Source organism: Bubalus kerabau, chromosome 11 (genome assembly GCF_029407905.1).
Source record: "Bubalus kerabau isolate K-KA32 ecotype Philippines breed swamp buffalo chromosome 11, PCC_UOA_SB_1v2, whole genome shotgun sequence".
Classification (NCBI taxonomy): Eukaryota; Metazoa; Chordata; class Mammalia; order Artiodactyla; family Bovidae; genus Bubalus; species Bubalus kerabau.
This window is the reverse complement of record NC_073634.1, coordinates 28666926-28693982: the sequence shown is the minus strand read 5'-3', so window position 1 is coordinate 28693982 and position 27057 is coordinate 28666926. Positions and strand designations below refer to the sequence as shown.

General features: G+C 41.0%; 1 protein-coding gene across 6 annotated transcripts in view; it reads left to right on the top strand.

Moving 5' to 3' along the window:
• Positions 1–27057, top strand: part of THADA (THADA armadillo repeat containing) — a 334534-nt gene that overhangs the window by 155835 nt on the left and 151642 nt on the right. The window lies entirely within an intron of this gene.

The following is a 27057-nucleotide window of genomic DNA, read 5'->3' as shown; positions in this document are numbered from 1 at the left end:
CAACTCCCGGAGTTCACCCAGACTCACGTCCATCGAGTCAGTGATGCCATCCAGCCATCTCATCCTCTGTCGTCCCCTTCTCCTCTTGCCCCCAATCCCTCCCAGCATCAGAGTCTTTTCCAATGAGTTAATTCTTCGCATGAGGTGGCCAAAGGACTGGAGTTTCAGCTTTAGCATCATTCCTTCCAAAGAAATCCCAGGGCTGATCTCCTTCAGAATGGACTGGTTGGATCTCCTTGCAGTCCAAGGGACTCTCAAGAGTCTTCTCCAACACCACAGTTCAAAAGCATCAATTCTTTGGTGCTCAGCCTTCTTCACAGTCCAACTCTCACATCCATACATGACCACAGGAAAAACCATAGCCTTGACTAGACGAACCTTTGATGGCAAAGTAATGTCTCTGCTTTTGAATATGCTATCTAGGTTGGTCATAACTTTTCTTCCAAGGAGTAAGTGTCTTTTAATTTCAAATATAGTAATATTTAAATTGTAAAACATTTTAATCATGTTTTCCCTTAAGGAGCCTTTATTTCCTGAGTCTTAATTGTTGTCTCAAAAATTATAACCAAAGTGCTCAGCAGGCATTTTTAATGCTGAATTGAAGATTTGAGAGGACCAAGCCCCAAATGCCAATTAATTGGAAGTCATCTTCTCCTACATGATAGGGAACATTTTAGGATCAAAACTGTATGTTTTTCTCTTTAAGCAGAAAAGTCCGAATTAAGGAATAGAGTATGAAGGTAAAGAGGAGTTACAGTAGGCTTAAAATGAGCACAAGGAGAATGAACGACATGCCGTGTTTTGATTATCTTTCTCTGATTGGAGCAGTGTTTTCCCCTCCCTCTCCTCTGGACCTTGACCCTTACCAGTCTATTTATAATTTTCTTGTTTTAATCAAGCTGCAGTAGTCCTATCAGCGGCACCAGATACATTCACCCTCACATCTCTTGACTTTCCCCTTGTGTCTTATTTTCCTCATTTCACCTAGAGTGTTGAGAGTCCTGACTTCTCGTCTTGCCCCTCCTCCACACAGCAACAAGGGCTCGCTTCTTCACCATGTATTCTTGTCTTTCACTTTCTTCTGTAAGTGCTCTTCATCTCCTGGTTGTCCAGCCATTGAACGTATTTGCTGAGGGCCTCCTTTGTGTCGTTGCCCAAACCCAAGCCCCCTACTTTCATCAGCTCTTCTTTACAAGAGAAAATGGAATAGCCCATCAGATATGGACTCTTTCCATAGAGACACCCACGTTACCCACCACCATAGTTCCTTCTCTTGTTTTACAACCAGGCTCTTGGAAAAGGTTGCCTGTGTTTACAGTCTCCATTTCCTCCCCCTCTTATTCATTCCTTCAATCACTGCAGCCCGGATGCTTCTTCCACAACTTCACTGAAGCTTCACTGACAAAGGTGACATAGTAGTGCCCTCTTCATTACAAAAGCCACTGGATGCTTTTCAGTCTTTAGCTTTCTGGATCTTTCTCTGGTATTTGACACTCTTGTGCACTGGCTTTTCAAGACGCTCTTCCTCTGTGGCCTTCTTTGGCCTTTGTTTCTTCCTCGTCTTTTAGGGCTCCTTCCTCACGCTGCCTCCCAAATGCTGGTACACCTCTTTATCTTGTTCTCCACTCTTTTCTTTATTCACTTTACCTGTATGGTACTTCTCCGGCTGGCAACTCACATATGTTGATGAGTCAGTCCTAGCTCTAGAATGCGTATGAAAACATAGACTCAACTTTCTGTTGGACAGCTCCTTCTGTATGTCCATAGATATTGAAAAGTCAGCAGTTTCCCCCAGGAAGTTCCTCTGCACACTGAGGTTTGAACAGCCATCTCTTAGGGCCTAGCACAGTGTCCACACATTCCCTCTGGCTAGCTGGAGTCAGAAGACTTCTTTGAAAGGAAACAGAACTCAGGATATTATGGAGTATCCTTCCCGTATTACTGACTGTGTTCATATGAACTCAGTAACAAAGGAAAGTTGGTTTAAAAAGTCATTGACTTTTGATATCCCACCAGTAAGTTTGAAATGGTCTGCTTTTTTCCTTACACTGATGATCATCAGTTTGAGGTAGCAAGTGGCAGCTGTTGGTAACTTTGGAAATGAAAAAGTTAAGGCCCAAAGGAGCGAGCAGAATGTGTTCACAGTCAAAAACTGATTCATTAAGGAGTCAGGGATTGATTTATTTATTTGTTTACTCAGCTGTAAGCATCGATCAATGCAAAGAAATAGAGGAAAACAACAGAATGGGAAAGACTAGAGATCTCTTCAAGAAAATCAGAGATACCAAAGGAACATTTCTTGCAAAGATGGGCTCGATAAAGGACAGAAATGGTATGGACCTAACAGAGGCAGAAGATATTAAGAAGAGATGGCAAGAATACACAGAAAACTGTACAAAAAAGATCTTCATGACCCAGATAATCACAATGGTGTGATCACTCACCTAGAGCCAGACATCCTGGAATGTGAAGTCAGGTGGGCCTTAGAAAGCATCACTACAAACAAAGCTAGTGGAGGTGATAGAATTCCATTTGAGCTATTCCAGATCCTGAAATGTGATGCTGTGAAAGTGCTGCACTCAATATGCCAGCAAATTTGGAAAACTCAGCAGGCGCCACAGGACTGGAAAACGTCAGTTTTCATTCCAATCCCAAAGAAAGGCAATGCCAAAGAATGCTCAAACTACCGCACAATTGCACTCATTTCACATGCTAGTAAAGTAATGCTCAAAATTCTCCAAGCCAGGCTTCAGCAATATGTGAACCGTGAACTTCCTGATGTTTAAGCTGGTTTTAGAAAAGGCCGAGGAACCAGAGATCAAATTCCCAACATCCGCTAAATCATGGAAAAAGCAAGAGAGTTCCAGAAAAACATCTATTTCTGCTTTATTGACTATGCCAAAGCCTTTGACTGTGGCTCACAATAAACTGTGGAAAATTCTTCAAGAGATGGGAGTACCAGACCACCTGATCTGCCTCTTGAGAATTTGTATGCAGTTCAGGATGCAACAGTTAGAACTGGACGTAGAACAACAGACTGGTTCCAAATAGGAAAAGGAGTACGTCAAGGCTGTATATTGTCACCCTGTTTATTTAACTTATATGCAGAGTACATCATGAGAAACGCTGGACTGGAAGAAACACAAGCTGGAATCAAGATTGCCAGGAGAAATATCAATAACCTCAGATATGCAGATGACACCACCCTGATGGCAGAAAGTGAAGAGGAACTAAAAAGCCTCTTGATGAAGGTGAAAGCGGAGAGTGAAAAAGTTGGCTTAAAGCTCAACATTCAGAAAACGAAGATCATGGCATCCAGTCCCACCACTTCATGGGAAATAGATGGGGAAACAGTGGAAACAGTGTCAGACTTTATTTTTCTGGGCTCCAAAATCACTGCAGATGGTGACTGCAGCCATGAAATTAAAAGACGTTTACTCCTTGGAAGGAAAGTTATGACCAACCTAGATAGCATATTCAAAAGCAGAGACATTACTTTGCCAACAAAGGTCTGTCTAGTCAAGGCTATGGTTTTTCCTGTGGTCATGTATGGATGTGAGAGTTGGACTGTGAAGAAGGCTGAGTGCTGAAGAATTGATGCTTTTGAACTGTGGTGTTGGAGAAGACTCTTGAGAGTCCCTTGGACTGCAAGGAGATCCAACCAGTCCATTCTGAAGGAGATCAGCCCTGGGATTTCTTTGGAAGGAATGATCGTAAAGCTGAAACTCCAGTCCTTTGGCCACCTCATGCGAAGAGTTGACTCATTGGAAAAGACTCTGATGCTGGGGGGGATTGAGAGCAAGAGGAGAAGGGGACGACAGAGGATGAGATGGCTAGATGGCATCACTGACTCGATGGACGTGAGTCTGAGTGAACTCCGGGAGTTGGTGATGGACAGGGAGGCCTGGCGTGCTGCAATTCATGGGGTCGCAAAGAGTTGGACACGACTGAGTGACTGATCTGATCTGATCTGATCTGAAGCATCGGTTATGTGTCTGGCATGATAAAGGGGAGCATCAGAAAGATAAGAGTTTTGGCAAAATGGGATGTCCTTTGTGCTGTGTTGCCTCTTTGTCCCTATCATCTTTGCTCTAATTTTTTCCATATAATTAGTGATAAGTGATAATAATTAGCAGATGTTTACTATGAGCTAAACACTGAATGCATACCAACTCATTTAATCATCATGACAGCACTCTGAGGTCCCTAACATTATTATTCCCATCCTACATCCTACAGAGAGGGTAAGTTGGGCAGTGGGAAGTTTAGAAATGTGCCCTAGGTCAGGGTGCCCAACCCCCAGGCCACAAACCAGTACGTTCTGTGGCCTATTAACAACCGGACTGCAGAAGGTGAGTGGCAGGTGAGCCAGTGAAGCTTCATCTGTATTTACAGCCACTCTCCATTGCTCATGTTACTGCCTGAGCTCCACCTACTGTCGCATCAGTGGCAGCATTAGATTCTCATAAGAGCACAAGCCCTCCTGTGCTTGAATCATCCTGAAACCACCACCCCAAACCACCACCCCACCTCCGCCCCAGTCCATGGAAAAATGGTCTTCCACGAAACTGTTCCCTGGTACAAAAAAGGTTGGAAACCACTCGCTGCCCTAGGTCATACTGCTCTGAAGTGCTAAGGCTTGTATTTATTTGAACCAAGCAATATGGCTCCAGAACCTGTGCTCTTTGCCACTCCCTTAACTACGCTGGCACTGAATACTACAATTTACTCTTTGCTCCTCTGTTTACAATGCTCCATCTGTGGGGTGTGATGAGCTAGTTCTCAACATGCCAAAATTAACTTGCCATTAAATAACAAACAATTGGACTTACTTTGCTTTCTTGAGAGATCTCTCCTCTGAGCTTCTTGGGCATTGCTCTAGCGGTGCTCTCTTCTTCTAGTCTGAAATCAGTAGAAAAGGAGGAAAAACTTGTTGTTAAGCCCAAGTGATTGTGACAGGTTGCTGAATAAAACTGGCTCAATTGAATTTCTGAGATTCTTGAAAAACACTGAGAATTTCTTACAAAAAAATTGTCCTTATAATAGGGGATCGAGGGTCATTGCCCAGTTATAAGTGTCTTAGCAAAGGAAAAATGTTTCTTGAGGCTAAGAAGCATAAAATCTTCATGAGATTATGTATGGGCTGCTACTTAGGCATACTTTTTAAATAATTAGAACATGTATTTTCCATCTGACTTTACCTAAGTTTCTACTGTTAAAACTTAACATAATTTTGAAAATCTTCAGGGTTGTTGAAAGAGTAAGAAAAAAAAATATTAACAAGCATTTATATAAAGAAGTTGAAGTTTACAATATACTTTCATACACAGAACCTTACTAGATCATCCTCCTTTTACTCTCTTAGAAAATAGTATCATAAAGATATCACTATATGTTGAAATTTTTAAAAATTGCCAATGTTTTCTTATGTGGTAATCCTACACTTGAAAAGGAGCCTTAAAAGGCAAGTTTCAATCAGTGAAGTGTTCAAATTACTGAATATTATAAAATGAAAGTTTCATTGCTCCAAATGGTACATATAAATTGAGGGAACTGCTTTCTAATGGGTAGGCGACAGTAGCCTCTGGTTAATGTATTAGTTGACATGCCCCACCGTGAAGCCTCTGAGTCAGATTGAAATCCCCCTTTATTCATCAGTTTTGTATTTTTCACGTGCGAAGTACCACTTCCTTTCTTCACAACCAAAGGTTACTTGCCAAACCTGCTGAAGGGCACACTGAGAGTGGGATGTGTGAGACGTGCCCAGTGACTTGTGTTCTGTTTTGTTTTGCATCAGGGAAAATTCCTGGTTTGGGATATTTATGTCCTGGCCACCAGTCCCCAAGAGACAGCCACATTTCTCCCAAGTTTCAATGAAACTCTCAGTCCCAGAGGTAAACTTCAGCTCAGCCTCAGTCTGAATAATCACAAAATCAAAATTAGTCAGGCCCACGTGAATGAGATTTTCTGTTTGGCCTATACAGTGTCCAGAGCGTTAGCAACACGTCTATTTGTATGAAGGGTGATACTATTGTCAATAAGCCTGCTACTTTTTGATAATTGCAATCATACAGGAAAAAGCCATCTGTTTTGGTAGAAACTATGGAAATATATCTAGGTAGCCAAGGAAAAGCTGGATTGTTACTAAAGGATGTGTCACACCAACAAGAAAATAATTTACAAAGCAGTGTGTAGAAAATATTTTCAAACACTAAACAAGTGAGTCTCTTAAGCTATCCTTTTGCGTGATGGGTGAGTAGTGCTTGTTTGTTTTTTGCTTGACTGATTATTCATTTTTTTCCCCCCAGAAGAATCTCTTTTCTTGTGAAGTCAGAGTTTAAGGCTCAGCTTCTTTTCAGCTTGAATAAAATGAAAAGTAAAATTCTTCTGTTACTAATGGTAACCTACATAAGTCTTGTGAAGAGAAACTTAAATGTAATTCTTGCTTTCTAGCTGAGCTTCAGTGCCATATAATTAATAAATTCAGTTACTTCTTACCCACCCCCCCTTTCTTCTTTTCTGCATGATTTAAGACGTCAGAATTTAATTCATAGCCAGAATGAAAACCGGACTTAGGAAAAACTTGAAAAGACTAGAGAGGGATTTCATTCTGTTGCATGGTTGAGCACGTCGCTCAAGTAGCAGCTTTAGAATGTCGTGTCCTGCTAGAATTCCCCGTAGAACACTGGCCAGCAGAGCAGTCTCCTAATGCCCTCCCCCTGGTCTGCACCACTGGGGACTGTCATGAGGGCCCAGGATCTGAACCGAGGGGGCTTCACAGGATTGCGCCACCGCCTAACAGAAGGGCACTAGTCTCACTGGGCAGTCTGTGCTCTGGTTCATCAGCCCCAGGCTGTGGGTTTTGGAGTTGGCCAGCCACCCTGGCTCGACTTTGGATAAATATTCCTGGGTTCTATGTAGGAGGGGGAATTCAAAGCCCTGTTTTTCCCAAGTCCTTCCACAACCAATCCACAGCATGTTATGAGGTCTGAGTGGAGTGGCCGTGTTTGGAGGGGTTAGAGAACATGTTCTGCTCCTAATTAATATGTACACCCGTACTCACACAGAGAGCCAGATTTTAACCCACTTTATTCACCCAGACCAGCTTCACTCCCAGTGTAGCTGAAACCTGTATGCAATGATTCGAAAGCAGTGCCTTTTACCCACCCAGCTTTCTCAGATACCTCTTCCCTTTTGAGCTGAATCTTTGAAGTTTTACAGGTAGTCTTTTATTCATTAAGTATATGGGTTTTGTGCTCAGTCACTCAGTCATTTCTGACTCTTTGTGACCCCATGGACTGTAGCCTCCCAGGCTCTGCTGTCCATGGGATTTTTCAGGCAAGAATACTGAAGTAGGTTGCCATTTCCTTCTCCAGGAAATCTTCCTGATCTAAAGATCAAACCCACGTCTCCTGCATGGCAGGCGGATTCTTTACCTGCTGAGCCATTGGAGAATCTTTAATCCTTTCTAAAATGGACATCTCATAGTGAGATATAACACTTTAAGGTATTATTGGTTATTTAAACCATAAAATGAATTATAATGTTCAAGTTTCTTTGATTTTGACAGGAAGAGACATCGGTTGGGTGCACTCTTAGAGCTGGGATAAGGCCAGTGGTGGCCATAGGGTGTAGAACCTGGGGCGAAAACAGATTGCACTTTGCCTGGGTGGGGACCACAGTGGCTTCTTCCCCATCAGAACTCGCTGCCATGCATTTCCTGAAATAGGGCATCCTATTTTCTATTTATGTCTCCTTGCTGGCAGGGAAAGACTTGGAGGTCTTTTTACAGCTTTGACTGTTCCTCACCTCTTCTAGTTGTGGTTCCATTTCCATTCCAAGATGAAAGCTCGTCTCTGTCCCCTCCCACAATAATTCCAGGCAGCAGAACACAGTGAATCCTTCCAGATAAAAGACCTGCTGATAAGATACCAGATTGTTATCAGAGAAGCAAAGTGAGGGGAGTCCCTGCCATTAATTACCTACTTACAGCTTTGTTTATATCCTGTTCATTTGGAGGCATGTTTTCCTTGGGCAGTTTCTTGTCTGTATTCTGAACTGCAGGCTGATGTTTGTAAGAATCCCAAAGGTCAGGGAATAGTGAGTTCCTTATATTCTGAAAGGTTTAATGGCAAGGAAGAGAATATCAGAGTTTCTATCTTCCACCTGGAAGGAAATGGACGAATGCTTGGTTTGGGTGGTTCTTTCCTCACCTCAAGCATACAAGTCCTAGTGTGTTGAATGAACTCTGATTTTGTATACTTCTTCAAGAGGTTACCTGGAAATAGAATGACATCTGTCTCTGTGAAGCCATGAATATTAACTAGTGAATGCCTGGATATCTAGATACTGAAGCCAGAGTCTAAAATGCTCTAACCTTGCTTGGTGAATGTGCTTAATGCCACTGAACGGCATACTTAACAGATGCGTAAGTTTTGAACCAGCCCATATTTGGGGTCTCTTGCCTCCTGAAATGGTCCACACTCCGTGGAATTTGTTTCTCCCAAGTCCGTTCTCATCTTTTGAGATGGACCACATTCTGTCTGTGGAATGTGTATCTCTCTAAATAAATCTATTTCTTACCTTAAAAAAAAAATAATGTGTGAGTTGTATGTTACGTAGATTTTTGTTGCTTTTGTTGTTGTTTAATCACTCAGTTGTGTCCAACTCTTTGTGACCCCATGGACTGTAGCCCACCAGGCTCCTCTGTCCATGGGATTTCCCAGGCTAGCATACTGGAGTGGGTTGCCATTTCCTTTTCCAAAGGATCTTCCTGACACAGGAATTGAACCCATGTCTCCTGCATTGACAGCCAGTTTCCATACTGCTGAGCCACCAAGGAAGCCCCCTATGTATATTTTACCACAATATAAATGAGTGAATGAATGAATGATACTTGCTTCCTGGGAGCTCCAGTACTTCGGACACAGATGGAAATACCACAGCTTAAGAACCGTGTGACTAAAGCACAGAGAACCTTAAAGAACACAAGACGAAGAGACTGTTTTGCTGACATCATAGGGACATATTGACAACTCTGGGATTGGAGAAGAGCCCTGTCTTGAAAGTGATTGATTCTAAACCACTCTAGCCACGCTCTTTCCACAAATGTAACAAAAGAAGGGAATGGGGTCTCTTGGTGGCCAGAATAGCAGCATCTATTGCTCAGATTTTCAAATAGTGGCATTGAAATGCCCAATGACCAGAAGTAGTGTTAAGTTAATGTCATCTGCAAAGCTCCTTGAGTGGCCAAGCATGTGTTTCTTCACCAAATCAGATTCAAACCTGGCCTTATATTTTCCTGTTAGGCTGTGTTGGTCCAACTAATTTTTGTTGTAAGACTGACTTTTGACCAGTGATTCAACCAGTTCTTTTAGCTTCACTGGTCATGGTGATTCTTTTGGAGGACTAGACTCTTCCCTTTTTAATATTTTTTAGTTTTATTTTTGCTAAACCAAGAAACTTCTCTAACATTGCAAACATGTTACCCCGTGATACAGCTGAAGTGTGATTTCCGCATGGAAAAAGAAAGTATGAAAACAGCGCTATTGCAAACCAGGAAACTTTTTTTGTTAAGCCTGAAAGCCCTGAACTCAGAATTCTGACTAAAAGGTGCTGCTTTTTTCCTGTGTAGGAGAGAGAGTGCTTATTCTTACACTTATTTGAAGGTAGTTGTGAACATTCACCATGGTTTCAGCAATACCTTTTTTTGTATTTAAATTTAGTACTTTCCTTTAGCAAGGTGCGAACCTATAGGAATTGAGGAAGAAACTAAGGTAAATTTAAAATATTAATGCTCACTTTGAATAAAACCAGTAAAAGCATGCCCTGACATTCTCATACATAAGAAAAATTTGAATTCAAAAAAGAAAAAGTTTTCTTTCAGGAAATAAAGATTTAACCAGAGTAACATGGATAGATAAAGCAGTATGTTGTGAAAAGTGCATCTTAAAAACCTCCACTTTAAAAAATAAGATTCTTTACTTGAGAACCCTATATGCAGGTCAGGAAGCAATAGTTAGAATTGGACATGGAACAACAGACTGGTTCCAAATAGGTAAAGAAGTACGTCAAGGCTGTATATTGTCACCCTGCTTATTTAACTTCTATGCAGAGTATATTGTGAGAAAGGCTGGACTGGAAGAAACACAAGCTGGAATCAAGATTGCTGGGAGAAATATCAATAACCTCAGATATGCAGATGACACCACCCTTATGGCAGAAAGTGAAGAGGAACTAAAAAGCCTCTTGATGAAAGTGAAAGAGGAGAGTGAAAAAGTTGGCTTAAAGCTCAACATTCAGAAAACGAAGATCATGTCATCTGGTCCCACCACTTCATGGGAAATAGATGGGGAAACAGTGGAAACAGTGTCAGCCTTTATTTTTGGGGGCTCCAAAATCACTGCAGATGGTGACTGCAGCCATAAAATTAAAAGACACTTACTCCTTGGAAGAAAAGTTATGACCAACCTAGATAGCATATTGAAAAGCAGAGACATTACTTTGCCAACAAAGGTCTGTCTAGTCAAGGCTATGGTTTTTCCAGTGGTCATGTATGGATGTGAGAGTTGGACTGTGAAGAAAGCTGAGCGCCTAAGAATTGATGCTTTTGAACTGTGGTGTTAGGGAAGACTCTTGAGAGTCCCTTGGGCTGCAGGGAGATCCAACCAGTCCATTCTGAAGGAGATCAGCCCTGGGATTTCTTTGGAAGGAATGATGGAAAGCTGAAACTCCAGTACTTTGGCCACCTCATGCAAAGAGTTGACTCATTGGAAAAGACTCTGATGCTGGGAGGGATTGGGGGCAGGAGGAGAAGGGGACGATGGAGGATGAGATAGCTGGATGGCCACTGACTCGATGGACGTGAGTCTGAGCGAACTCCGGGAGTTGGTGATGGACAGGGAGGCCTGGCATGCTGCGATTCATGGGGTCGCAAAGAGTCAGACACGACTGAGCGACTGAACTGAACTGAATGATTTTGTCAGATTAATCATTTGAATAGTAAATGAAATACTTGGAAGTATGTAAGGGAGCGGAGAACTTTTCTGTCCCTTGTATGAACTGGTGATACAGATTATAAACTAAATGATTCCAAATTTCACCAATTTACTGAGGATCCAAATATTAGCATTTGTACCCTAAGCCATAGAAATCTACTGAGAAAATCATAAAAATGAACAGAAGTGATCTAGATTGTTTCCTTTTCCTTTGAAATGTTGATTGCATTAAATCTTAGCAACCCAGAAGTTCAACAGTATTGAATTTCACACATAGCACTGTATTTTTAATCTTAGGTTGAAGGTTATGTCCATGGCATGATTGAAGAATGATTCATACAGTTTGCACTTTTTTTTAATGGCCAAGGAGGGAAATTGGGGAGTAAGGTGATACTGAATTGATGCTAAATTTATTAATTGAATTCAAATGGGAATAAAGAACATCACTTAATGATTTTATTTCTTTTTATATTCATTTGTCTACCCTTTGTAAAGATTCTCTTGAATGTTACTTATGCTTTGAATGCAATATAAAAATATCTTTTGGCCACTAAAAGTAGCAGTGGATATTAGCAGTGATTTTTCTCCTAGTGAATGTATCAAGTCGTGCCACAGCCAGAACCTTCAGTCACATGGACATATTTGAGGATGTGACCAGAGTTCTTTATTAACATGGTCCCCATCTTAAAATACAATTACCATGAAATGAATGTATTAAGCCTTAGTCACAACCTTAGTCTTAAGGAAAGACTTCAAGGTAATGTGACTCTGCTTATAATTAGTAAGCTAATTAAATGCTGGAAGGCTTCAACCACTTTGTGATGTACCTTGCTTCTGAACAAAGATAACATCACCACTGAAACTGTATACTTGTAACACTAGTATTTTTTTCATTAGTGGTAGAGTATGTGGGTATGTGTGTTTATAATCTATTTTGTTTCATCTTCAAATTTTGCACAGCAGTTTCCATTGTGCATTCACTGGGACTGTGTTAAATAATAGTACACTAATTTGGTTTCTGTTTGTTCAGAATTCAGCATGATACAAATAGGGATGAGTTGAAAATTAACCTTTTCACTGTGGAATAAACAAATTACCAAAATAAGCACGTGCACCAAAAAAGATACTAGAAATCAGGTTCAATCTACTCAAGATGGAGGATAAATCTGTTTGACCTTAACCACATGAAAAATTCTAATGCTAAATGCAGTACTTATGAAAGCTGGCCCATTCTGCCATTGCTTGGCAGAAGGGTGTGGGTTGTCAAGTATATGTAAGAGTTATTATAAAATTGTATTTCTTTTAGTATTTGTTATTGTTGTTCCATCCTATGGTGGTAAAAATGCTTTATAGTTGGGGCATGCTGGTTTTTTTAACTACCCTGGTCTCTGGAGTCAGTCAAACCTGACTTTGACTCCTGGCTTGGCCGTTCACTTCTTTTGTGAGCTTGGTCAAATCACTTACTGTCTCTGAGCCTGTCCTAGAAGAGCACATGGAAGGCTTGGAATACTGGGTCCTGAAAAATAGTTTCTAATTCTCACTCAGTTTATTGTTAGGATTTAAGTGTTTATTGATTTGATTCTTTAAGAGAGCACAAGGAATGGGCCATTCTGGTCATAAAAGTTCAAAGTCAATATCTGGGCTTGTTTAATATGCAGAAGAGAAGATTTGGGATGTTTTGGAGGTGTGACTGGTGACTGAAATGGGAGAACAAGATAGGGTGTGTAACTTAACTTTTCTAATGTATGTGAAATGTTATTCTTAAAAAAAATAGTATTGAGGTATAAGATAAACTGCACATGTTGAAAGTGTACAATTTTGTAAGTTTATACATCCATAACATCATCCCCAGTGTGGGATGGTAGTCATATCTAGCACTCACAGAAGTTTCCTTGTGTCCCTCTGTGGCCTTCTCCAACAATCCCAGCCCGCCTCACCTGGCAACAGCTGTTCTGCATCACTGTAGATTAATTTGCATTTTCTAGAATTTATATAAGTGGGGTCATATGTATTTTATTTGTCTGACTTTTTCACTCAGCATAATAGTTTTGAGATTAACCCATGTCATTACACATATAAGTAGTTTGTTCCTTTCTATCACAGAATAGTATCCCATTGTACAGCTATACCATGATTTACTTACATCCCTGTTGAGGGACATTTTTGCTGTGTCTAGTTTTGACTACTACAGATAAAGTTGCCAGAAATATTCATATACAAGTTTTTATATGGACGTATGCTTTTTTTAGAGTGAACATCCAGAAGCGGAATGAGTAGCTTGTGGAAAATGGTGTACATTTAACCATTTAAGAAACTGCCAAATTATTTTCCAAAGTGATTGTGCCATTTTACATTTCCACCAGCAGAGGATGAGTTCCACTGGTTCCATATGCTGGTCGACACTTTGTGTGCTTGGTCTTCTTAATTTTAGACACTGAGCATCTTTACATGTGTTTCTTTGCTATCCATATATCTTCTTTGCTAAAGTCTTGGTTCCAAATTTGACCCATTTTTTTTTGTTGTTGGTTGGTTTGATTTCTTCTCATTCAGACTATATTTTGGGCACAAGTCAAAAGGTTATTCTTTTAGGTATAAATTCATTTATTTCCCTGGCATGTGGAACCAGAAAAACAAAATTAAGTTGTGACAAGAAAAGAGTGTAAGTATCCTTAAGGAAGTACTTTTTGACTGTGAAATGAATGTGGGTACTGGGGCAACCGAAGGAGGATGTAAAACTTTCCCTGGAAGTGTTTAAAGATAGGGCTGGCAGTGGTCTGCTTGGACGCTGTAGGGAGGCTGATGTGTGACTCAGTTTACCTAATTTCTGTCTTCATTTGAGATAAGAATTTTTCCAGGGGCAGATCTCTTATTAACATCTCAATATGCTTTGCTCATTTGTGCTATTTTTTCAGGTCAAAGAAGTACAATTTCTTGGAACTTTTCAAAACTTTCCATGTACTTCGTGGTTTAAAAAAAAATTCACTCTTTCTGATTTTAGCTTAAAGTGATGCTGTGAAACCTGAGGAGGGTCACTCAGGGGTATTAATTAGCTTCAGCAAAAACAAATTGCAGTCTCTAGAGAATAATCAGATTAAAAGAAACGCTCAAATTTCTCTCATCTAGCAGGAGCACAAATCACTGTTTTAGTTGATAGTACTGGGAAGATTCATTCAGCTCTCCATTGAGGCAATGTAATTAACTAGATTCTGGAGAAGAGGTTCTACATGATTAAAGGAATTGGAGTTGGTTTAGCCCACGGAAGGGAAGAGTAAGGGGTGACTTAATGACAGGATTCCAATATAGCTAATGAAGGGTTTTCCTGTGTATAGAAAACACTGGTCATTTGTTCTCCAACTCCACAGAGGCTCAAACTAGAGAAAATTGGCTCCCAACTATAGAAAGATTGAGTGTGGTTTGTATTAGACATAAAACTTCTATTATCCGCATCAATATTGTTGTTATGAGATTAAGCAATGGAGCAAGTCAAGAGAGGTCATAAAGATATTCTGAAATAAAAAAGATAGCTGTCTGCCTGGAATGTTTAAATGTCCGTTGAATTATAGGATTTTGTTATTGAAGGGGACCTTCAAGATCACTTACTCTAATCTCCTTTTACAGATGAGGATGTGAAAGGACATTATGTAACTGGCCTACAGCCACATTTAGATACTAATATTTTAATTTGAGGATGTTTTAAAAGTAGTCTGCCTAACGAGGCACCAAAGGGACTGTGTAAGAATTTCTGCTTAAAAAAAAAAAGAAGGAAGTTTCTGCTGAACAGTAGGTTTCACTCCACCAAAATAGTCACTTGAAGCTGATGACTATGTGTATTATTTTTTCCTAAGCCCATGAAGATCCTGCCAGTGTGCTGACCTGTGTCTCTTGTCTTTAAAAATGTTAAAGATTTTTATTCTTGGACATTTTGAGCTTGTCTCTAAATAAATCCTCTACTTCAAAAGACTGTAGATGATTTGACCCAACTTGGCTAATATTGATAGAGGACAGCAGAGCTCATTCCCACAGCCCTTGGGGAGCCTGTCCCAGTCTAATGCAGGGTTCTCCAGAAACCTTTGGCCGCTGCCTATGCTACAAAGACTACAATTTCCTGGACAGCTATTCCCTGGTGACTAATTTGCCTTCCTTAAAGATAGTGAGTTATGCACCCTTGGGTTTTATTTTATTAAACACTAGTTGGAGCAGTAGGAAACACATTTAGGCCACCAGTTCGTTGTGTATGGGATCTGCAAAAATGAGTTCTGACCATTGGGGTTAATGGGATAAATTGCTTATACAGGATTCCACATCCATTAACCACAGCAGAAATCGGCACAGTGCACTTTATTTGCTTGTGGATATTTTATTTGGTAACTCATCATTCTGTACATGTTCCCACTAGACCATCTAGAGCAAAAACTGACATGTGTATATAGTATTATATCCTCATTTCAAAGGATTTATGTGAGTCCTAAAAGTGAGATAAAATATTTGAAAGTGCCTTGCACATGGCCTGATACCTGGCAGACACTCTAAACGTTCCCACTTTCCATTCCCTTTCTCTTCCTTGGGTTTTAGATAGATATTGGAATCTCTCAGAAATGTAACAGCTTCTTGTCAAAAAGGAAGTTCATAAAATTGTTTACATTTATAAGTGTTTATTTTAAAATTATCAGGCTATGTTAAGTACGCACATTAACTCAAAAAGATTTTAATATCTTCTCAGAAAGAGTCACCTGAAAAGTCAAGTTCCATTGGTTTGAGAAAGATGTACTCAGCGCCTATGATTTGTCCACCGAATACTGGGCTTAGTTTAGGGTGAGGGCTTCCCTGGTAGCTCAGTGGTCAAGAATCTGCCTGCATTGCAGGAGTCACAGGAGGCATGGGTTTGATCCCAGGGTCAGGAAGATCCCCTGGAGGAGAATATGGCAACCCATTCCAGGATTCTTGTGTGGAGGGTCCCGTGCACAGAGGAGCCTGATGGGCTATAGTCTATGGGGTCACAAAGAGTTGGACATGACTGAGTGAAAAAGATATATATATATAAAATCTTAAGAAGAGAGTAAGTTTTCTCTGTATCTTTGTGTAGTTTCTTAAATTGACTATCCTGTCCTGGATTAGCGAACTGAAAATCACTCACTGAGTATGGAACCACATGCCCTAAAGGTTAATGGGTTGTGTTTCAACTGTGTGAAGTTACTTAGAGAACTCGACCTCTGATCAGTTCAGGACTATTTTTCTCCAACCCACCACTACCTGCAGGGAAAGGTGAAGACATGCGGAGAGGCCAGGGAGTCACCTCAACCCCGTTAAAGGCCCAGGGACTGCCTGAATGTGTTCATCTCTCGTCTTTAGAGGAGCTGGGCAGAAACATCGAGGGGTTTTGCTCCTGAGAGGAATGCGCAGCTCTTTCCCTCAGTCTCCACAAGCAGCAGCCATCAGCTCCTGCCCTGCACACAGCTTATCCCAGCTGGAGAGCCCCAGGGGCAGATCCAGAACACTTTTCCAGCTGTCCTTGCGGAGGCCAGTAGACCAGTAGACCAGAATGCAGCTTGTTGATCCAGAGTCAGAGAGGAAAACCCACAGATGGACCGGGAGGAAGATCGTGCCAAAATTTCAAACTAAGTCTAGTAGTTATTTTCATTATGTAGGAAAGTTTTATACCATTTATGTTAGCTTTTTTTTTTTTTTTTACTTTATAATACTCCATTTTACTCTGGGTAATGACTGAAAGTAATGATTCCCTTTTAATCTCTAGGACCTCCAAAGTCTTTGTGTTTATGTTGCCAGAAAGTCTTTACCATGTTTTTCATAGTCAGGAATGAATCATTGTTAAGTTACAACTGCATTTCAGTGCTCCAGAGGAGAGGGGGAAAAAACCTCCTTTCCAGCTGTCTAGACAATTTGGTTGGAATCTGAAAAATTAAGTTTCAAATTGTATTTGTTGTTGTCTAGGCAAAAAATAATGAAAGCATAAAGTGAAATTTCAGATGAAATACAATTTTCATACTGTATGTTTGGATATCAGGAAGCAACCAGAGATTAGTATTCAGAAAGCATCCTTTCATTTATTTAGAACATGTTTGTAATTCTAAATAATTAAAGAGTATTATTCAAAGATCTCTTTAAACTGAGCACCACACTGAATACCTTCCCCTGTTGGCAAATTCCCTTGCTTTATTTCCTAACACTAAAAGGGATGATATGAATGCAACTAGCCTTTGCCACTGCATCCATCACCCTGTGTCCTTGCCACATATGTGGACAAGTGTGTGCCCAATTCTTACAGGGACAAGCTAAGGGTGGCAGAGTGTTGGAAGCTGATTCCCAACTCCTGGCAGTTGCCATTTTCAGCCCTTTGGAATTAACAGCCTATGGCTCATTGACCTGGGGAAAGCCTTGGTAATTTGGAGGCAGAGTGGAGATGACCTTAAAAGGATGCTCTTTCTACAGCTTAAACTCTGGTTGAGATGTCCCAGAAGTACACACTGTACTTCTCAGATGTCCTGTTTTGGCTTATTGATTATTTTCAGCATTTCTTTATGTAAATTTTTGTAAAGATCTTAACATGTGGATTTGAGTTAATTTGTAAAGAGCAATTACAGCTTTGAGCTGCCTGGTAGCCATTTGAACTAAACACTCTACCTGCAGAAATTATTTTTATATATATATATATATATATATACACACACACACACACACTTGTCCATGAAAGCTAGAAATGTGCAATTTTTAGCTTAGCTACTGTCTGCTGCTCTTATTTCTCCCTTACTACCCAAACCAAGAATTATTTTTAAAATCAAACTTCAGAAGTCCTGAACCCATTACCCTTCCAAGAAATATATTTGAATAAAGAAATCCATGAGCTGTGCAGAGGCCAAGATTACAGTAAATGCAACTTCTAAGTGCTAGCGATTTGAGTTGCAGGAAAAGGAACGAGTGGTTCAGGTGATGGTAGGCCCTTTGATGAACTGAAAATCAGTAGAGGAGAAGGACAAGTAGAGACTGGCAACTATGGCTGAATCGAACTCACCTGAAAATGTGCAAAAAGGACTTCAGGAATAGCACTTGTAACAAAAACATATTTTATACCGACAGGACATGCTGAACTGTTTTTTTCACATTTGCCGGTATAACCTTATTTTTTTTAGTGGTTTCTCTCTTTTATGCATACACACGTACCCACACATGTACATGTTTCCGAAGGCAAGACTGAAACTAGGAACCACACACAATAAAAAGGAAAAATAAATCTTTGGTGAAATGGCATTAGAAACAGCATTAGAATTGACAGAAAGTAGAATTTGGGCCCTGGACCTGAGGAATAAAGGCAGCAGACCCCACATAAACAAGTCAGTTGGCCCCAAAAAAACTCAGTCTTCTCTTGTTTCCAGCTCCTCTGGTGGGGAGGGAGAGGGACAAGCTTTTATGAGCCCTGAAGCCTATTGGCTATCATAAGGCTCTATCCTCAGCCAGTTGTTGAGATAGACAACACTAGAGATTTTATATGTGTGGCTCAAGCTTATAAGTATAAGGCATTTTGCCTTATAAGGCATTGTGTTTTATATGCATTGTCTCATTTAAGCTTCACAACAGCCTATGAGATAGTTACCCTTCCTCGTTTTATAGATGGTAAAAACTTAGGAGGTTCACTGACCTGTATAAGGTCACCCACTAGGCAGAACTTGGACCTAAACAGGTTTTCTGGATTCTAGAACAGGTTCTTAACTCCTGTCTTATTTGCTATATTACTCAGAAACTAAAAAGATCCTATTTCTGCTCTCAAGATAATTTTGGTCTAATAGAAAAGAAACTTACAGTTACCGAAGGGGATAGGAGGTCAGGAAAGGATAAATTAGGAGTTTGAGATTAGCAGATACAAAACTTCTAAACATAAAATAAACCATAATGGCAAAGAATATGAAAAAGAATATATATATATACGTTACATATATATATAAAACTAGATCACTTTACTATATTCTATAAACTAACACAACATTATAAATAAACTATACTTCAATTAAAAAAATTTTTTTAACATCATTTTGGTCTAGCCAACATGATACCTGAGAGAGGAATATAAGCAGGATGTTTGCCCTGACACCTGTAAGCATGCCATTGAAGTGACAGGGTGTGTGCATGAATGCTCAGTCGCTCAGTCATGTCTTACTCTTTGTGACCCCATTGACTATAGCCCTCCAGGCGTCTCTGTCCATGGGATTATCCCAGCAAGAACACTGGAGTGGGTTGCCATTTCCTCCTCCAGGGAATCTTCTCGACCCAAGGATTGACTCCATGTTTCTTAGAGCTCCTGCACTGGCAGGTGAATTCTTTCGCTCTGAGCTGTTTGGGAAGCCCAAGTGACAGAGCACGGGAGAGCAAAGGATTGAACAGAAGTTACACCTGAGCAGAGTTCAGAGGATACAGAAGAGTTCCCCAAGTATACAAGGGTGAAAAGTCCATTTATTCCAGTGAGTGTAAGCTGTGGTGTGCAAAGGCACTAAAGATGAAACAATATTTGGATTGACAAAACGTGCATAGAAAGTTTTTTATTTTTGTATACCTGTGGGCTCAGCCTACTTCTTCCTACCCAGCCTTCAGAGATACCTCGTGAGGTAGGGTCATCTCAGCTTTGAAGATTATCTATAGATGAAAAAAGGGAAAGTGAAAGTCACTTGGTCGTGTCCGTCTCTTTGCAACCCCATGGACTGGACTGTACAGTCCATGGGATTCTCCAGGCCCGAATACTGGAGTGGGTAGCAGTTCCCTTCTCCAGGGGATCTTCCCAACCCAGGGATTGAACCAGGGTCTCCTGCATCACAGGCAGATCCTTTACCAGCTGAGCCACCAGGGAAGCCCAAGAATACGGAATGGGTAGTCTATCCCTTCTCCAGTGGATCTTCCCGACCCAGGAATCGAACTGGGGTCTCTTGCATTGCAGACAGATTCTTTACCAGCCGAGCGACCAGAGGACCATTCCCTAAGGGCAGCTGGCCATGCTGTAGGAGAAACAGACCATAATGGCATGCATTCTTGAATAAAGCTAGTGAGGGATTCGAGGAGAGGTCAGACATAGCTTCTTCAAACTCAGTTTAGTCCCTAAGATGCTGACACCTTGGTCAAGTAGGGGCATCTCGAGAAAGTGGATGATTATTTTCATCAGCAGCAGAGAGTCCCTTACATTCAAAATTACCTCCCCCACATCGCGATTAATGTTCTCTCAGCCATTCTGCCTTGTAAGGATTAAATGATGTAATACACGCAGAGCTTTTAACGATAGGTCTGGCCCTCCATAGATGCTTAGTAAATGTTAGTTACTATCATCGTCATCTTTATTGTTCTGCTCCACAGTCTAACAATTAGGGACTGGCTGGTTCCATAAATCATTCATACCTCAATGTGATTAGGTTGAACCTGTTACTTTGGAAACATTTGGTGTTTTCAAGGCTCTGAGGATCTTGAGGCAGCTGCACTGTTCAAAGTCTTTGACTAAATTTTGCAAGTGGAGAAACCCTAATTAAAATGCAGGATCTGCCACTTGCTAGTTTTATGACTTTAGTATGTTGGGAAACCCTACTTTTCTCATCTTCAAATAGGGCTGATGATGCTGGCCTTATAATGAAGATTTAATATAAAGTGGTGTTTCTGAAGTCCATAGCCAGCTCTGGCACACAGTAATCATTTAATAAACCTCAGTTCCCTTCCTTTTGACTGCGGGCCCTGGGGGACAGTTTGGGTTCATGGGCAGAAAGGCATAGGGGCTTCCTTCTGTCTGACCCCACTTAGTCACAGCGGGACCCTGATGACCACCCACCCTCCTTTCTGGGGGTCCCACTTCAGTTCCCTACAGCAGCCTGTGTTCACTTCTCATGATCCCAGAAGGCGCTGGCTGATTGGCCTGAATTTCCTACTAGATTCTACACTCCCCATGACCTGGGCAGTGATTCTCTCTGGTTCCCTCATTCCTAATAACTCAGTATATGCTTTTGCTGGGCACTCAGTGGATGTCTCCATGCCTGACAGCTATGAGTGATGTCCAGCCACTTACCAGTAAAATGTTCCACCGGAATAGCTTCAGAGGCTAAATATAAGAGAGAAACTCCGAAAAAAAAGCTTAGCCACCACACTGTGAAACTGGATGATGTCAGAAGAATGATTTTTCCCTGCTCAGAATCGTGTATTCTAAAATTTCCAGGGCCCGCCAGGGTTCCTAAAGTCCAAAGGTGTGTATCACCCTCCCTTGAAGATCGTTCATCTCCTCCAGGAAACGACTCGAACTCTCCCTCTTGTTCTCTTTTGTGCGCCGCTTCACACCTTTGGATGTCCCCATGGGCCCTGCTGGCTGGGGATCGTGAGGCTGTCCGGCTGGCTCCCCCTGAGCTGACGGTTCCCTGTGACAGCGTCCTGTTCTCCATCTCCACATCTCTAAAGCAGAGTGCTTACCTGCCAGGCACAGTCACACTGTGTGCAAAGAAGCAACTGCAGATTCTTAACCTGGATCTGGGAAACTCTGCCCCAAGGGTTTTGAGCATGAGCCATGAACCTCCTAAAACTGGTGGGAAATTGTATGTGTATGCATGTAAATCTACTGTTCTGGTGAGAGAATCTATAGTTTACATTAGATTCTAAAAGGTTTTCATGAGTCTACGAATGTTAAAAAGGAAAAAACCCACTAATTTAGAGATTTTCCACATACTTGTAAATTCAGGCCCATGTTTTCATTAGCTGGGAGATATTTTTATGGTCCTCCAATACCTAGGTATGAGGTACAACTTGAAATAGCCCACAAGCTCCATCGCAGAGCCATGGATGGCAGTTCTGGTCTTGGAGCTGCCGTTTATACATCATGGAGGGTTCTCTGAGACTTTTGAGCAGCATTTTACTTTTTGTCCATTAACTGAGGTTTATAATGCCCTCATATCTTACAGGAATGCTGTATAGAGAGATAAGGGATGTGCAGGCATTTATAAGCAGCCAAGGGTTGTACAATTGTGGAGCGCAGGTGTTACTATTACGAATGTGTCATCTCTCATGTTATACAGGGTCAGGAACACAGTAGGCAATTGATACATGTACGATTAAAATGAACATGGACAGGGTTTATTGAAGGGAGAGAGCTAGAGGTTTAAGACACCAGTGTCTATGTGTTCTGCAGATCCTGTGAACGATTTAGTATTCAAGCCTAGAACACAGCTGGGGTACTGAGAAAATGCTTTCCAAACTATGATAATAGACGAAATGACCTTCAAGATTCAAAACCCATTTGTTTTGTTTTCCAGAGACTTAAAAGAGTAGAATTGAAACTTAAAAGAGTAGAAGCTGTCTCACCTTTTTCAGGAGGCCTCCAGAGTCATCCTTATCACTTTATCATGTAGGCAAAAAAAAAATCCTCCTTGTCATCATATCATCAATTTATTGTTCTTTTCTTTTTTGAAATCAACCCTGAATATTCGTTAGAAGGACTGATGCTGAATCTGAAGCTCCAATACTTTGGCTACCTGATGGAAAGAGCTGATTCATTGGAAAAGAGCCTGATGCTAGTAAAGATTGAAGGCAAAAGGAGAAGGGGTCGGCAGAGGGTGAGATGGTTAGATAGCATCACCAACTCAACGGAGATGAATTTGAGCAAACTCAGAGAGAGTGGAGGACAGAGGAGCCTGGTGTGCTGCAGTCCACGGGGTCACATAGAGTTGGAGACGACTGAGTGACTGAATAACAACAGCAGCATTCACAGCACAGTCTTAATTCTCTCATTGGGGCCACAGAGAGGCCTGCCATTCCTAGACTATACTGATCCCATTGTAACAGAGGCATGGCATATTATTGAAACTGTATTTTCAAAGTACCTTCCTTCTTGGAATGTTCTCATAGACACCATCTCACTGGGGATAGATAACTGCCATTACTGTCTGCACAACAGATCCAGAGAGGGTCCTACAACTTGTGCAAGTCACAAACCCTAGTGTTCAAAACAGGATGATTATTCCTAAAGATCATCTCTGCCTGATTTTGGCACCTTTGCTGAATCAAAACTAGAAAATTCTATGGGAAAGATAGATTTTTAGCGTCAAATATATTCCACTTAGAGCTGAAAAGACTATTTATATCCCCTCACACTCCAGGCCACACATATCTGAAGAAAAGCTGGATCTCATCACACCCGCTTCAACACCTCAGTTCAGTTCAGTTGCTCAGTCATGTCTGACTCTGCGACCTCATGGACTGCAGCATGCCAGGCTTCCCTGTCCATCACTACCTCCCAGAGCTTACTCAAACTCATATCCATCAAGTCGGTGATGCCATCCAACCATCTCATCCTCTGTCGTCCCCTTCTCCTTCTGCCCTCAATCTTCCCCAGCATCAGGGTCTTTTCCATTGAGTCAGTTCTTCACATCAGGTGGCCAAAGTATTGGAGTTTCAGCTTCAGCATCAGTCCTTCCAATGAATATTCAAGACTGATTTCCTTTAGGATGGACTGGTTGGATCTCCTTGCAGTCCAAGGGACCCTTAAGAGTCTTCTCCAACACCACAGTTCAAAAGCATCAATTCTTCAGTGCTCAGCTCTCTTTATGGTCCAGCTCACATCCATACATGACTACTACCATAGATTTGACTAGACGGACCTTTGTCAGCAAAGTAATGTCTCTGCTTTTTAATATGCTGTCTAGCTTGGTCATGGCTTTCCTTCTAAGGAGCAAGCGTCTTTTAATTTCATGGCTGCAGTCACCATCTGCAGTGATTTTCAAGCCCCCCAAAATTAAGCCTGTCACTGTTTCCACTGTTTCCCCATCTATTTGCCATGAGATGATAGGACCAGATGCCATGATCTTAGTTTTTGGAATATTGAGTTTTAAGCCAGCTTTTTCACTCTCCTCTTCCACTTTCATCAAGAGGCTCTTCAGTTCCTCTTCACTTTCTGCCATAAGAGTGGTGTCATCTGCATATCTGAGGTTACTGATATTTCTCCCGGCAATCTTGATCCCAGCTTGGGCTTCATCCAGTCCAGCATTTCTCATGATGTACTCTGCATATAAGTTAAATAAGCAGGGTGACAATATACAGCCTTGACGTACTCCTTTCCCAATTTGGAACTGGTCCATTGTTACATGTCCGGTTCTAACTGTTGCTTCTTGACCTGCAAACAGATTTCTCAGGAGGCAGGTCAGGTGGTTTGGTATTTCCATCTCTTTCAGAATGTTCCACAGTTTGTTGTGATCCACACAGTCAAAGGCATGGGCGTAGTCAATAAAGCAGAAGTAGATGTTTTTCTGGAACTCTCTTGCTTTTTCTATGATCCAACAGATGTTGGCAATTTGATCTCTGGTTCCTCTGCCTCTTCTAAATCCAGCTTGAACATCTGGAAGCTCTCGGTTCACATACTCTGGAAGGTTCACGTACATCAGGAAATTTCTTGTTTCATAAAAAAGGCTTCCTCAGTGATCAATGGAAAGAAATAGAGGGAAACAATAGAATGGGAAAGACTAGAGATCTCTTCAAGAAAATTTGAGATACCAAGGAAAAGATGGGCATAATAAAGAACAGAAGTGGTATGGACCTAACAGAAGCAAAAAATATTAAGACGAGGTGGTAAGAATACACAGAACTGTACAAAAAAGATCTTAATGACCCACATAACCACAATGGTGTGATCACTCACTTAGAGCCAGACATCCTGGAATGCAAAGTCAAGTCGGCCTTAGGTAGTATCACTACGAGCAAAGCTAGTAGAAGTGATGGAATTCCAGTTGAGCTATTTCAAGTCCTAAAAGATGATGCTGTGAAAGTGCTGCACTCAATATGCCAGCAAATTTGAAAAATTCAGTAGCCACAGGACTGGAAAAGGTCAGTTTTCATTCCAATCCCTAAGAAAGGTAATGCCAAAGAATGTTCAAACTACCACACAGTTGCAGTCATCTCACATGCTACCAAAGTAATGTTCAAAGTTCTCCAAGCCAGGCTTCAACAGTATGTGAATCAAGAATTTCCTGTCCTTAAAGACTGACAAAACAGTATCCTGGAAACTTTTTTTTTTAACTTGATAGTTGTGCGTGTGTGAGTGTGTGTAGTAGAATCTGTCCTTCCATTTAAACAATTTGCCATGAGAGAGGAGTTTTAAATTGAATTTAGTCATTGCTTTAGAATGAATGGTACTTAATTAAATATTACTTTAAAAATCGGCTTCTCCTCTTTTTCTGTAATTGCATTACTTTTTTGAGGGGCAGTTTTGTTTTGCTCTTTAACCTGATTGTGTGCATTTGGAAAGTACCCTAGTACAGAGTATCAGAAAGCAGAAAATTCTGGCACTTCTCCCGACTTTCCATTCTTTCTCCTGTATGGATGCCAGATTCCTTTGGGAAATCATCATTTGTAAAAGGTCAGGAGCAAAAGCAGGGGGATTCTTTAGTGTATGGTTTCTGCTAATTAGAAACTAAACATCTGTAACCATGTCAGAATTATTTGTATTTGAAAAGAAACATTTATACACAAGTGTTTTTTCAGTAACATAAAGCACACTATAACACCAAGTATTATGTGTCAGAGGGGTGGGGGACAGACAGCCCAGGAAGCTTCCGACAGATGGCTGTACTGGGTGAGGTCATTTGCTAATTAAATCTCAGAGCTTTTTCAGAGGATTTTCTTTTCTCCATCAATTGAAGTTTTCTCACTCACTCCCCCACTATGCGCCCCTCTCCACCTCCACCATGGCCAAAGCAGACATTTGACTCCTTTTGCCAATTACAGATCAAATGTTTAATCATTTTAAAGGGAAGATACGTGAGAAAATGGATGAGTTGGCAAAGTCCAGTCAAAACCATTGGGAAATCTCTAGCTCTCTACTGTAGCCTTAGTCTTTAGTGTCTGCTCACATCATGTTGTAAGGTGAGCTAGTCTCCATCCTGGAAGTGTGTGCTGATTGGCCCATCTCTAGCCTGCTGTCTTGGGGGGGGGAACAACACAGTGTTTTGACTTATCCTGTACTTCTTTCTCTTCTTTCCCTACTTTCTCCTACCTACCCTTCTCCCCAAGATGAAATTTTGCTTAGATCAATACATTTGTACTTATATCTGCACTTTTACTGTCATATTAAGATACATGTCAGTGATGCCTCTGAAGTGTTACACTTTAGTCAGGGCTTTATCTCTCTATATGCTAAGCGTCAATGGCCCCATGGGCCTAATGGTCCAGATCTTGCCAGTCATTTTTTTCTTGGAATATTGATTAATTTTGGAAAAAAGATAAGAGGCCATCTCTTTCCCCTGCAGAGTCTGCTGTCTTCTGGTCTTCCCCATTCTTGTCTTGGCATTTAAGACATTTATACAAGTTGAATTTTTTTTTTTTAATGGGCTGAAAGATCTTTAAGTCTTGAGGGTTCTAGTCAATAATTTATTTAAGCTAAGACTTAACCATATTGGGCTTTCCTTTCAATTAAGACTGTGAAGGCCCTCAGGTGCACAGTTTCAACAAAATGGTTGTGGACTCTCAGGTTCCAAGTGTTTACAAAAAAGCAGCCTGTAGATGACTTGCCTTTCTAATCACCTCTGTAGAATCTCAAAATAACCTCTTGTCCATGACTTTCACTTACTTAGGAACTGGCTTCTCTCCAAGCTCTTTGGGTGTGAGGCAAGGACTTGGTGACTCAAGGGTCTATCTCTTGTTCTCTTGACAATAAATTCAGAGCCTGTATTTGGCCATTTCAGACACTCCCCAGTCTGGCCTGACCCACTTCTCAGCCTGCAGTTCCACTGCTCTTCATGAACCTGATTTAGCCAGACACATTTAACTATACTATACCTCAGGTGTTTCTACCCTTGCTTTATGTAACTGTCCCTGGTTGAAACTGCCTGGTTTCTTTTGGCATACTTGAATCACACTTGCTTTCCTGATTTCCATCCTTTGCAATACGATAGCCCACAGCCTACAACCTGTGGTAGAACCACAGATGTTAATGATGTTTATGAAAAGAGCAGAGTCACCTGTAGACCTAATATAAACAAAGAAACAAAAAATCATTTGAAATCAGGGCAGTATAAAAACATCATTTGGAATCGGAAGCAACTCCTTC